General features: G+C 48.2%; 3 pseudogenes across 3 annotated transcripts in view; 1 reads left to right on the top strand and 2 right to left on the bottom strand.

The window, feature by feature from the left end:
* Positions 1-14,072, top strand: part of LOC307094820 (protein SET-like) — a 671,772-nt pseudogene that overhangs the window by 53,569 nt on the left and 604,131 nt on the right. The gene's annotated exons all lie outside the window — the stretch shown is intronic.
* On the bottom strand, positions 5,201-8,678 carry LOC307095029 (protein SET-like; annotated as a pseudogene). Its single transcript has 4 exons — positions 8,616-8,678; positions 6,806-7,470; positions 5,449-5,509; positions 5,201-5,220 (listed from the first exon to the last, which is right to left on the bottom strand). The product of its transcript is annotated as a protein SET-like (transcript).
* On the bottom strand, positions 9,611-11,073 carry LOC307095028 (neugrin-like; annotated as a pseudogene). Its single transcript has 2 exons — positions 11,051-11,073; positions 9,611-10,315 (listed from the first exon to the last, which is right to left on the bottom strand). The product of its transcript is annotated as a neugrin-like (transcript).

Here is a 14,072-nt window from a genome sequence, read left to right as displayed (position 1 = left end):
ATTTATACCTTTCTTTTACACAGTTGACACTTTGCTGACTTGTCATTTCATCGGTGACATCCTAGCATTGTCTGCCTTCGCCATTGTGTCCTTTTTACATCACCTATTCCTCTGCACATCTCTTTCTGCAGTATACTACAACATGGACCTACGAGAGTGTTATAAGGAGCACATACATGATTAAATACCCCTCCAACACCAGCTACTTGTTTATTGAATTTTACTTGGAATGAGATGTAAGCAACCTTCTGCACAGCTTGCCCATGTCACCATCAGAGAAGATCTACTGAATGCTGTTAGCAGCAGAATGAGCTGCACAGTCCGCTTCTCTTCCATGTGGTGCTTGCCATGTTTTTGCTCTATTTCTGTTGAAGTCTCTCTTGTTTTGTGATCTTCAGTGGTCAAGAACTTCACAGTTGCATCTTATTATTTCATCTTTCAGGTTTTTTATTTTCAGCCAGTTGCATGTGACCAATGTATTATGTGCAACACAGTTTTATAATAGGATTTCCCTCTGTCACCACAGTCAACATTCACTTCCACATCATTCCTCTGTTTTCAGGTCCATGGCATAAAATGGATGATGTGAAGGCCTATTCTGAGCACAGTGTATCTGTAGGAGACTCTCAGGTCAGGGCTTCCAAGAAAGCTGCAGCCACCCAGAGGACCCATCTGTGTAAGCCGTGCTTCTCAGTGTTAAAAGATATTTTGCACCTGACTGAGTTACAAGTGGCATATTTTGAGAAGAATGTGTTCTTAAGTGATGCATGTGTGAGAGACTTGTGTTTCAGTGCAAACCCTCACCAGCAGCAGAAGGATGCTTGTGGAGAGAAGCCCTGGAAAGAAGATATGGAGAGTGCTGCGCTTGTGAAATCTTGCTGGTTCTACTTCTCTGGGGTGCCTAAAGCTAGTACTGAGGTTGGGGTAGACTCCCCAGCCACCTCAGGGCTTCTCCAGCACCAGGCCACTCTTAATACTGAGGAGCCACACAGTAACAATGAGAGTTCACAGGAATGTCTCCGTGGAAAAAGACATCACCAGCGGGTTGAATGTGAAACAGCTGCCAGCCAGAAACAGAAAGATGCTTATCAGAAAGGTCTCTGCTTTGGAGATATGATTAATGAGTCTAATAAATGTGGGAAAGTCTTCAGACAAATCTTTAACCACCTACAACGTGGGAGAGTTCACACTGTAGAAAAGCCCTGTGAGTGTATGGATTGTGGGAAGGTCTTCAGTGAAAGCCGTGCTCTCATTAAACACAACAGATTTCACATTAGAGAAAAGTGTTATAAGTGTAGTGAATGTGGGAAGTCCTTCAGTCAAAGGTCTAACTTCACTAGACACCACAGAGTTCACACTGGAGAAAAACCATATGAGTTTAGTGAATGTGGGAAGTCCTTCAGTCAAAGGCCTGACTTCACTAGACACCACAGCGTTCCCACTGGAGAAAAGCCATATGAGTGTAGTGAATGTGGAAAGCATTTCGGTCAAAGGCCTCACCTCACTAGACACCATAAAGTTCACACTGGAGAAAAGCCATATGAGTGTAGTCACTGTGGGAAGCATTTCAATCGAAGGTCTAACCTCAATGTACACCACAGAGTTCACACTGGAGAAAATCCATATGAGTGTAGTGAATGTGGGAAGTATTTCAGGGTAAGGGCTTCCCTCATTAAACACCACAGAGTTCACACTGGAGAAAAGCCATATGAGTGTAGTGAATGTGGTAAGCATTTCAGTCGAAGGTCTTACCGCACTAGACACTACAGAGTTCACACTGGAGAAAAGCCATAAATGTGCAGGGAATGGTTTATTTTTCTCACTTATTATAAGAACACTTAAGGGGCTCTCTGAGACCCTTTCCATGAATGATAACACGTTTTATGGGAACATACACTCCGCTAGATTCCTCATAAATTGGAGGTACAAGTGAGACTTGAAGGAGCTGCATTGTACTTGCTAACATGCCCAGACCTACCACCCAAATGAGGTCACTGTCTCTTTGTCGCTGAAGATATTTCACCTCTAACACCTGACTCACCTGAGGAGTGCGCATCGGTCACCACCCCTGGGTGCTCAGAGGAATGTATTCTGTGTTCTCACTTCTCCTGGAAGTAATTATGGTTCCTCCACGCTCTTGGCAGTATCTTAATTCATTTTTCTGTGATGAGAAAATGGACCTGAGCCAGAATTTATCCAGAGCACCCCTTCTCAGCTAAGAAGTGCCACCTGTTTTAGGGACATAGTGGTACTCATATTATGCTGTGATAAATTTGGGGGGATTCTTTTTTTTTTAAATATATTTTATTGATTTTTTACAGAGAGGAAGAGAGAGGGATAGAGAGTTAGAAACATCGATGAGAGAGAAACATCGATCAGCTGCCTCTTGCACACCACCTACTGGGGATGTGCCCGCAACCAAGGTACATGCCCTTGACCGGAATCGAACCTGGGACCCTTGAGTCCGCAGGCTGACGCTCTATCCACTGAGCCAAACCGGTTTTGGCGTGGGGGGATTCTTATTCATCAACCTGAAAACCCCTTGTTCTCCTGTGATCGAGTTTAGAATCTTTTTAAAGGTATTTTTACATTTGTACCTTTAATTTTGGTTTTATTCATTGCCACAGATGATTTGCAAACACAAATGTGATCTTTCATCATGTTGAGATGAATAGATATTGTGTTTATCCAAAAGTGTATGTGGTTTGAAAGAGACAACATAATGTCCAGAAATCACTTTCTGTCCAATGTTGGCTCATTACTTATTGCGGCCCGTGGCCTTAAAGGAAAGGCCACGTGACTTTGTGCATTTAATTTTCAGCCTAGTGCCTCGAATATTGGTGAGGGCAAAGGTCAGTCTGAAGAGGAGACCTTTGCTCTGCTTCTGTGACCAATATGAATCATGTTCTCTGTTCACAGTATGTACTACATAAGCCTCAGCAATGTTTAGGGAACCAGCTCTCCATGTACTGCAAAGGAGACACGTGCCAGGAAGTATGACATTTCATAGGCTGGTGTCATTTGTTGTAAGTCTCTGAGGTGGAACCACAATGAGGACAGAAACACTGTTTCAATAGTGAGTGGGGAAGCCTGCAGGAAATTCGATGATAAGTGCCTCTTCTGAACATGAGGCCACAGATGTTCTGGGGCCTGTGGCTTGTGTGGCCTTTATGTGCAGACATTCTCAGGACCTCCAATACTGTTTCATGTAGCTGACGTCATTGGCAGAATAACCTAATGGTGTTGTGTATTCCCTGGCCCCTCTAGGGTGTTCACATACTGTAGTTGCTCAACAGGCAAGAAGTCAAAGGTAGAGGAAAGATAACCCTGCAAACTGTCCCAGGATGTCTTTTGTATGTAGTCAGCATTCCTATTGAATTTGATGGCAATAGTTTTTTATATGATATAATTTTATGATTTCAGAGAGAGAGAGAGAGAGAAAGGGAGAGAGATCAATGAGAGAGAATCATTGATCAGCTGCCTCCTGCATTCCCAACTCTGGCGATCCAGCCCACAACCTGGGTATGTGCCCTGACCTGGAATCAAACTAGTGGCTTTCTGTTAATGTGATCATACCCAAGAAAATGAGGCACAGTGGCCATGGAGAGTTTATATTTTGTGTTCTTCTTTATTAATTATTGTATTTTTCCAGTAGCAACAACGTTAATCATACTTTGCCACACCCTCTATTTACCTCCAGTCCTTGTGTAATCTTTCTGCCTCCCAGCCCTCAATGCAGGCATTGATTGACCTTCCTGTACAATAGAGTCATTCATATTTTTCATTATTTTATTGGTATTAAAAGACGTATTCTCTTTAAGAAACACTGGCTTCCTTCATGCTACACACATATTTTGAGATTTGACACTAATGTTTATGTAAATATTTATTTCCAGGAAATATTGAATTCTATGGGTAACCACTTTAACTATTGAGCTGCCTATGATTTCAGTTATTTCTTTGTTTGGGGTTTTATAAATAAAACAGTTGGGAATATTGTGTTGAGTTCTTTCTACAGGTGTATGTGTTACTTACCAAACTGTTCCAGTGTCAGTGAATGTGTTATATTTTAACATCTGGGAAACTGTGATCTAAAATGGTCAATCACTTTGCCTCCCAACCCACCACAGTAATGAAAATTCCATTTTTCTTCAATCCTGCCAGCACATGTGAAGTTTAATCTTTTTAAATTCGAGCCCTATCAGCGAGTATTGTTAACTTGCTTTTGTTTTCATTCCATTTCTGTAAAAATGTTTGATGGTGATCATTTCTCATGCATTTCTTTACATTGTCTTTATCTCCTTTGTTAAAATGTCTGCTCAGAATTTTTGTCTACTGTAAAGTTAATTTATTATCCTAACCAATAGGAGGATACTGCAGCCTCTAAGACATATGTTTGAATTTCACTCATTCCTCAATGACTCTAGTGACTTCTTTGCCATATGGAATTCTTGCTTTTGAATTCTAAAAACAATATACTTTTTCTCAATTTTTACCCTATGTACTATTTATAGCCCACTTGTACCATACACTTAAAAGTTTCATCTGCATTGTTAACATCCTCCACCAGTGTTCTTTACGTCTAAGCATTTAATAATACATTAAGTGAAGTCTAGGTTAGCAGTAGTTGACAATTCACCACATTCAAACTGTCAAAATGATGGCATTGCACATGGACGTAAGATATTTCAGTAGTACATCATTATATTTTACTAGTGACCAGATACATGGATGCGTGCACATTGAAATGAAATTAATCCGAAAGTGTGTGGTGGGGCGCAACTAGGTGAGATCGGCCCCACACTCCCTAGTGCCAACCTCTCACAGTCCCTCCTTGGCTGGCGCTGCCGAGGCTTGAAGGGCATCTGTGTAATGGGTGGGGTCCCTCAGCCACTGGTTTGATTCCAGGACAGGGCACATGCCTTCCTGAATCCCCTGGAGTGGTCGTGTAGGAGGTAGATGATTGCTGTTCCTCTCCTCCCTTTTAAAACGAGGGCCTGTCCTGTGGAGAGTTGGCTGAAACAGGCTCTCTGACATCCCCCGAAGTGTCCTGGATTTCGAGAGGGCAGTTCTTGGGTGACACAACCCAGAAGCAGGCTCCCTCCTCTCTGGTTCTGGGGTGGGGTACCTGGGAACCACTGCTGTCAAATAACCACAACTCACTGGGCAGTTCCTGTTTTGAGCGTCTGCCCCCTGGTTGTCAATGCAGGTTATAGCTACCTGTGAGGGCATTGGGCGGTTGCTTAGCCTTTCATATGAATAGATTTTTAGCATACTGATACAGTGGCAATGAATGTGTTCAAGAACATTCATAATTAAACAGCTGAATTATTGGAAACGTGTTTTAAACATTTTTTAAAGTTTGATATATGTGTAATTGATTTAAAACAAGCTTTAATATATATAGACAGAGAGAGAGAGAGACAGGCCCAGTGTATGAATTCGTGCATGCATCATCATCTTCTTCTCCTTCCCCGTCTTTATCATCCATGTCAGGAACCAAGTAGTACTGTAAAGGGTTTGGTCAAGCCAAAACCGGTTTGGCTCAGTGGATAGAGCGTCGGTCTCTGGACTGAAAGGTCCCAGGTTCGATTCCGGTCAAGGGCATGTACATTGGTTGCGGGAACATCCCCGGCAGGGGGTGTGCAAGAGGCAGCTGGTCGATGTTTCTCTCTCATCCATGTTTCTAGCTCTCTGTCCCTCTCCTTTCCTCTCTGTAAATAATCAGTAATATATATATATCCTATATAATAATAGAGTAATATGGAAATTAGCGTCACTCCGCAACAAAAATGGCGGCCCCCATACCCACAGTCCCCTCAGCCCCGCTGATGGAGTGTCTGGCCTGTCCCACCAGCAAACAGAGCACTGAGAGCAGGGCATGGCGGCTTCCTTAGTGCTGCGGCAGCGGGAAACCGCCAGGCCCTGCGCACACGGAGCCTGCGGAGGCACGGGGCCTGGGGCCTTCCTGATGGTCACCATGGCGATCGGGAGGACGCCAGGCCCTGCGCACATGCGCACATGAATCCGGCGGAGGAGCGGGGCCTGGGGCCTTCCAGATGGTCGCCACGGCGATCGGGAGGACGCCAGGCCCTGCACACACGGAGCCGGCGGAGGAGCGGGGCCTGGGGCCTTCCTGATGGTCACCATGGCGATCGGGAGGATGCCAGGCTCTGCACACACGGAGCCGGTGGGTCATAGGGAAGACTCCAGTGCCAGCAGAGCAGGGCATGGCGGCTTCCCGATCTCTGCAGCCGGGAAGCCGCCAGGCCCTGCATGCTGGGCATGGCAGCTTCCTTAGTGGGGCAGTGGCAGGGAAGTCCCCAGACATGGCAGACAGAGCCCAGACAGCAGGGCTTGGGGGCTTCCTTAGTGGGCAGTGGCGGTGGGAACACCCCCAGGCCCTGCAGACAGAGCCTGGACAACAGGGCATGGGGGCTTCCTTAGTGTGTCCGTGTCTGGGAAGCCCCTAGGCCCAGCAGACAGAGCACACTGCAGGGCATTGGGGCTTCCTTCACATGGCACATGGCGGCAGCAGGCAGAGAGCGACAGCAGGGCATGGGGGCTTCATCTCCATGGCTGCAGGGAAACCTTCAGGCCCCACAGAGAGCAGAGAACCATGGGGAGTGGACCTAAGCCATCAGTAGGATATCCTCTGAGAGCTCCTGGATTGTAGAGGGTGCAGGTTGGGCTGAGGGACCCCCCCGTGCACGAATTTCGTGCACCGGGCCTCTAGTATATATATATATATATATATATATATATATATATATATATATATATATATATATATATATATATATATATATAAAGGTTTTGGTCAAATGTCATCTTTGATGACTTCTCCTAACTCATCTGCACCTGCATCAGAATGGTCAGTAAACCAGGTAAAGAATCGCTCTGGTTCCTCATGCTGTCTCTTCCTGCTGGCTTTATTCTGTCTTTGACTTGAACGTTTCATCAAATCCTTTTTATATTTCCATTTGATTTCAGTGGACTTTGTCAATGGATCACCACTCTCATTCAGATGAAACTCTTTGGAGAGAACTTTATTTTCAAAGTAAGGATTTTCATCAAAATAAAAATCTATTCTGTAACCTATTTTCATATCTTTAAATTCTCTCACTTCAACTCTTGTCAAATAATGCAGCGCCTCTTCATTCTCTTCCCCAAGCAGTGCAGACACTTGTGGATGGTTGACAAAAGTTGGTACCCCAAAATTAGGGATTTTGGCCATCAATTCTGACCTCTACTGAAAAAATGGTTGGCGGAGTTTGTTATATTTCTGTTCTACTTTCAAAATCTCCTCACTGGCTTGTTCATTAAGTTGTCTATATCATTTTGTACTTCATCAATATGTCCAATCGCTTCTTGCTGTTCTTTTTTTCCCTTCGGCACTACCAGAGGGGTTGGATTCTTCTCCAGCTAGGGGGCTGGAGCCAGTTTCGGTTTCTTTGTTTGAGGTGGGAGCTAGGACTGGCGTTTGGGGCCATGCTGTGAGGCAAGTCCTAGGATCTGATCAATGGGAAGTCGCCAGGCTCAAAGGCGTGCTGAGCACTCACTTTTTCAATTTTTCAAATGAATTTAGGATTTAACCAATAGGAGGGCAGTTCAGCATCTAAGACATCTCTACTCACTTCACCCATTCCTTAAGGACTCAATTGGTTTCTTTTCCATTTGGAACTATACAGTATGTTTTGAATACTGGAAGGAAAATTGTTTTTCTCACATTTTATGTTATGCACAATTTAATGCCCAGTTGCATGATACACTTTTAAGTTAGATCTGTGTTTCTAACCTTCTCCACTATTTATTCCTGGTGGTAAATACTCTCATCATGATTAGTTTCAAAATGACATAATGTTGGCACTGAACATGGGCCTGCTAGGATATTTCAGTGGCACATCATTATATTTTATTACAAACATGCTGATGCATTAGGTACAAATATACTCAAGAACATTCATGATAAAATAGTAAAATAATGGGAAGTGGCAAGTTTTAATTATTTTTTAACTTTTGATGTAAGTGTAATTGATTTAAAATATATATTCAAAACTATATTTTTATTGATTTCAGTGAGGAAAGGAGGGGGGATAGAGAGAGAGAGAAAGATGAATGATAAGAGAGAATCACTGATACGCTGCCTCCGGCATGCACCACAATATGAATCCAGTCCACCACCTGAGCATGTGTCCTGACGAGGAATTGATCAGTGACCTGCAGGGTCATAGGTTAACACTCAACCACTGAACCACCCTTGCCCGGCTCTGCTAAGATTTTCAGGGATCCCACGCAACCTGCAACCAGGGTAGCAATGAGCAGTGGCAGGTCATCCTGGCCTAACCCCTGAATCTGCGCTCAAGGCCTCCTTTCCTCTGAATGCCCAGTGAGCTCACAGCAGCCTCGCTTTGGCTCATTTATTTCCCACAATGTTTCTAGAGAGTCAAAGGAGCCAGCTGTTTCCTGTTCTATCTCTCTGCTGCTTCCTGTTCTATCATAAGGCCTACGTGTTTTCATTATCCCCAGTTTCAATTAATGTACCCCCAAAATCTTCTGAACTTGGGCAGTGAAATCTTTTCGAACATGAAGTAATGAAGTCTAACACTACAGACCATGGTGAGGCCGTCCTCCTCCAGGCTGCTTCCTGTTCCTGAACACTGGTATGCCTGGGACATCTTCTACACAACAGACCAAGGCATGATTTTGCTTAGAGGACCTGGGAGAAAACGTGATGGTCTTCACTCAAATTGGTGTTGTTGAATCAAATCAATTTTAACACTCTTCTTTTTTTATTGATTTTTTAGAGAGAGAGGGAGACAGAGAAACATCAATGATGAGAGAGAATCATTGATCAGCTCTCTCCTGCATGCCCCCTACAGGGATGGAGCTCCCCAACCTAGGCAAGTGCCCTGACTTGGAATCCAACTAGAGATACCTTGTTTCATGGGTCCATGTCCAACCACTGAGACATGCCATGTGGGCAAATGATCTTTTTTATTGTTGGCTCTATTACAAATAGACCCAATTTCCCCCATCCTCAGCCCCCTTTGCCTCCCTCTACCCTCCCACCACCATTTCTAGGCACTCAGCACAATATTGTCTATGTCCATGGACTATGAATATATGTATATACTTATTTTTTTGCTGCATTTCACTTTACTTTGCACAAAATGAATACAACCAATTGACTAAGCAGCTCCAGATCTGTTAGTGTTCATTAATCAAGAAGTAAACGATGTGAGAAAGAACACTATTCAATTCCTCCCATACACATATTGTAAAGACAACAAACTCCTAACATATGTGACACAGGCTGGTTTTCACAGAGAAAGCCTAAGCAAGAAGGGTGAGTACTGAATATCCACATGGTCAGACCAGGAGCCATGCTCCAGGAGCTAGACTGCACCCAGCCTGTTATTCAAGCTGCCCGCATATACACCTGCCCTGTGAAGTTCACTGTCCCTTGTCAGATTGAAATCCAAGCGGCTCCTTCCATTTTCAGGCTCATCATTTCCAAGGTGGACCATTCACACACAGAAATCCAGGCAGCTACAATATGCTCGCTCAGCTGTATTTTACATGACACCTCCACCAGCCAGCCTCCAGTTCAAATTCTGTACAGGAAGTTCCCATTGTCGTCAAAGAACTCTCACCCCCTCTGTGCTACCTTGCTGCTGAAGTCCTGCTCACCCAGTTCTCTTGCCTTCAATGCTGCCAGCTCCTTCGCACTTGGCAGTCCATCGCTGTCAGTGCCTCTGGTGCCCTCACAACCACTGGTGGAGTACTTCCGCAGCTCTCTGTGCTGACCTTGGGCTGCAGCAACAGGCACAAAGCATTCCTTATCCAGGCTCTGGACTCCTTTATTCCTTCCCTTCGGTCTCCTCAGGGTGTTTGTACTGTGAGTATTCGATTCTGTCACCCTCAAAGCTGTGCTGTGACCGTGGCCTTGGGATGAGGCTTCAGCTCCTGACACAGGGCGGCCTGCAGAAAGCAGCTCCCAGGCATCCCCAGGGCCTGGAAGCTGGCGGAGCGAGTGGGCACGCCCAGCTTTCTGAAGGACCTTTTGATCCTGCTTCAGTTTCTTCTCCAATGTGGGCACAAACTTGCTCTTTAAAACCCTTCTGATCACATCGGAGCTAACATCCAAGCCTTCAGCCAATCTGGGAACTGACCAGGACTCTGGAAATTCTTCATGTAAATTCCGGATCTGCTCCCTGGCTTCATGGTCAGAGTCCTGGGCGGGGCCCCTCGGGGCTCCATTTGCCTCTGAATTTTCTGGAACAGGATGGCTTTTTTCTGTTGTCTCAGGGCGCTGGGGGAGAGAACCAAAGGCAGAAGCCATGCGTGGGAGCAACATGGGTGGTTGAAGCATCTCAGCTGAATCAGGGGGCGCCCAGCCCTCGTCTCTTTGTTCATGAAAGATGAGACAGAGGGCTGGAGACCCGGACACAGGCTTTATTAGAGGAGAAGGCCCCTGCCGGGCTGCCTCCCAAAGGAAGAGAGCACGTGTGCAGAGGTGAAGGCGCCTTTTGAGGGGAGGAAAGGGAAGGGATGGGGCTTAGGGTACTCGGCACATGCTGATTGGTGGTTTCATGTAAGGCACATGATTAGGGACTTAGGATTGGGGGTTTAGGGTGTTTGGCAGGTGCTTATTGGTGGTTCAATGTACAGTCCATATAAGGTGCCTGGTTAGGTGCTCAGGAGTGTTTGGGCTGCAGGTGGAGTTTAGGACATTCTCCATCCATCAGTTGGGGGAAGGGAGGATCTATCAGTTCACTGCCCCGGAAATCTAACACCCACAACAGCAGCCCCTGAGGAAGGTGAGCTTTCTAAATGGGCGATGAAATACGTCCCTGGTGACGTATTTCCGTGGTCCCAAAGGAGTCGAGCACCTGCACCTGTGCCTCTGATGAGGGAAGAAGCAAGGCCCTGCTTCAGTCTGAGGGCCCAGGAAGGAGCCGGTACTGTTCCCGAAAACTGGAGAACCAAGCTGCAGGCGCTAACCAGTCCGCGATGGGGGACTGGTCAGGCAGCTTCGGGCGCTAACCCATGCCGCCTGCCCTGGACCATGATCCGTGATCGGGGCTTGCAGTGTGCCGCCGCCAAGCCCGATCCAGGGCTTGGTCAGGCGCCTGGAGGCGCTAAGGAGTCCGCGATCTTAGCCTCATCAGGCACCCTGGTCCTTCATCCGTGATCAGGGCTTGCAGTGTGCCTCGGCCAAGCACTATCGGGGACTTGGTCAGGCGGCTGTAGGAGCTAAGGAGTCCGCGATCATGTCCCCGTCAGGGGGCTAAGGGCCCTAACCCATGCCGCCCGCCCTGGTCCGTGATCTGTGATCGGGGCTTGCAGTGTGCCGCCAAGACCGGAGCCCTCCATGACCTCTGCCTGAAGCGGGACCTGTAGTTGGAGCCCTGCATGACCTCTGACTGAGGCTGGGCCTGTTGTTGGAACCCTCCATGACCTCTGACTGAAGATGGGCCTGTGGACGGAGCCTTCTGTGACGTCTGACTGAGGCTGGACTTTTAGATGGAGCCCTCCATGACCTCTGCCTGAGGCTAGGCCTGTGGATGGAGCCCTCTATGACCTCTGACTGAAGCTTTGCCTGTGTATGAAACCCTCTATGACCTCTGTCTAAGGCTTGGCTTGTGGACATAGCCCTCTATAACCACTGATTGAGGCTGGTCCTGTGAACAAAGGCCATTATGACCCCTGCCTGATGCTTGGCCTGTGGATGGAGCCTTCTATGACCTCTGACTGAGGCCAGGAGAGTGGGTGGAGCCCTCCATGACCTCTATCTAAGGCTGGGCCTGTGGATGGAGCCCCTCATAAACTCTGACTGAGGCTGGCTTGTGGATGGAGCCCTCTATGCCCTCTGCCTCAGACTGGGCCTGTGGATGGAGACCTCTGTGACCACTGCCTGAGGCCTGGCCTGTGGACGGAGCCCTCTATGACCTCTGATTGAGGCTGGAACTGTGGACAGTGCCCTCTATGACCTCTGATTGAGACTGGGCCTGTGGACAGGGCACTCTATGTCCTCTGATTGAGGTTGGGCCTGTGGACGGAGCCGTCCATGACCTCGACCTGAGGCTGGGCCTGTGGATGGAGCCATCCATGACCTCTTACTGAGGCTAGGGCTGTGGATGGAGCCCTCAATGACCTCTGACTGAAGCTGGACTTGTGGATGGAACCCTCTATGACCTCTGACTAATGCTTGTCCTATGAATGGAGACCTCTATGACCTGTGACTGAGGCAGGGCCAGTTGTTGGAGACCCCCATGACCTCTGTATTACATCGGATTGAGGCTGCGCCTGTGGATGGAGCCCTCTATGACCTCAGACTGAGGCTGGGCCTGTGGACGGAGCCCTCCATGTCCCCTGACTGAGGCTGGGACTGTGGATGGAGCCCTCCATGACCTCTGCCTGAGGCCGGGCCTGTGGAGGGAGCCCGCTATGGCCTCTAACTAAGGCTTGGCTTGTGGACATAGCCCTCTATACCCTCTGATTGAGGCTTGCCCTGTCAACAAAGCCCTCTATAACCTCTGATTGATGCTGGGCCTGTGGACAAAGCCCATTATTACCTATGACTGACGCTGGGCCTGCTGATGGAGCCCTCTATGACCTCTGCCTGAGGCTGGAAATGTGGATGGAGCCCTCCATGACATTAGATTGAAGTTAGGCCTATGGACGGAGTCCTCTATGACTTCTGCCTGAGGCTAGGACTGTGGATGGAGCCCTCCATGTCCTCGGACTGAGGCTGGGCCTGTGGAAGGACCCCTCTAAATCCTCTGACTGATGCTGGGCCTCTGGATGGAGCCCTCTATGAGCTCTAATCTTGGCCTTTGGACATAGCCCTCTATAACATCTGATTGATGCTGGGCCTGTGGACAGAGCTCTCCATGACCTCTGCCTACGGCTGGCCCTGTGAATGGAGCCCTTCATGTCCTGTGACTGAGGCTGGGCCTGTAGATGGAGCCCTCTATGTGCTCTGCCTGATTCCTGGCCTGTAGATGGAGCCCCCTATGACATCTGACTGTGGCTGGGTGTTTGGAAGGAGCCCTCTATGACCTCTGCCTAAGGCTTGGACTGTGGATGGAGCCCTCCATGACCTCTTCATGAGGCCGGATCTGTGGTTGGAGCCCTCTATGACCTCTGACTGAGGCCTATCCTCTGGACGGAACCCTCCATGACCACTGCCTTAGGCCGATCCTGTAGATGGAGGCCTCCATGACCTCTGACTGAGGATGGGCCTGTGGTTGGAATGCTCTTTGACCTCTGCCTGAGGCCAGTACTGTGGATGGACCCCTCCATGACCTCTGACTGATGCCGGGACAGTGCCTGGAGCCTTCCATGACCTCTGACTAAAGCCGGGCCAATGGTTGGAGCCCCCCATGACCTCTGTCGGAGGCTGGGCCTGTGGATGGAGTCCCTATTGCCCTGTGACTGAGGCTGGTCCTTTGAATGGAGCTGTCTATGACCTCTGACTGAGGCTGGTACTGTGGACAGAGTCCTCCATGACCTTTGCTTGAGGCTGGGCCTGTGGATGGAGCCCTCCATGTCCTCTGACTGTGGCTGGGCCTGTGGATGGAGCACTCCATGACCTCTTACTGAGGCTGGGCCTATGGACGGAGCTCTCCATGACCTCTGCCTGAGGGTGGCCCTGGGGATGGTGCCCTTCATGTCCTCTGACTGAGGCTGGTCCTGTTGATGGAGCCCTCTATGACATCTGACTGTGGCTGGGCCTGTTGTTGGAGCCATCCATGGCCACTGCCTGAAGGTGGGCTTGTGGACGGAGCCCATTGTGGCCTCTGCCGGAAGCCGGGCCTGTGGTCAGAGCCCTCAATGACCTCTTCCTGAGGATGGGCCTGTGGACAAAGCCCTCTATGACCTCTGCCTGCGGATGGGACTGTGAATCGAGCCCTACATGACATCTGATTGAAGCTGGACCTTTGGACGGAGCCCTCCATGTCCTCTGACTGAGGCTGGTCCTGAGGTTGGAGACCTCCATGACGTCTGACTGAAGCTGGGTCCATGGATGGAGCCCTTTATATCCTCTGATTGAGGCCAGTCCT

The sequence above is a fragment of the Cnephaeus nilssonii genome (assembly GCF_951640355.1).
Source record: "Cnephaeus nilssonii genome assembly, chromosome: 24".
NCBI classification, from domain to species: Eukaryota; Metazoa; Chordata; class Mammalia; order Chiroptera; family Vespertilionidae; genus Cnephaeus; species Cnephaeus nilssonii.
Note: the sequence above shows the minus strand (reverse complement) of the source record. Positions and strands in the feature narration are given on the sequence as shown.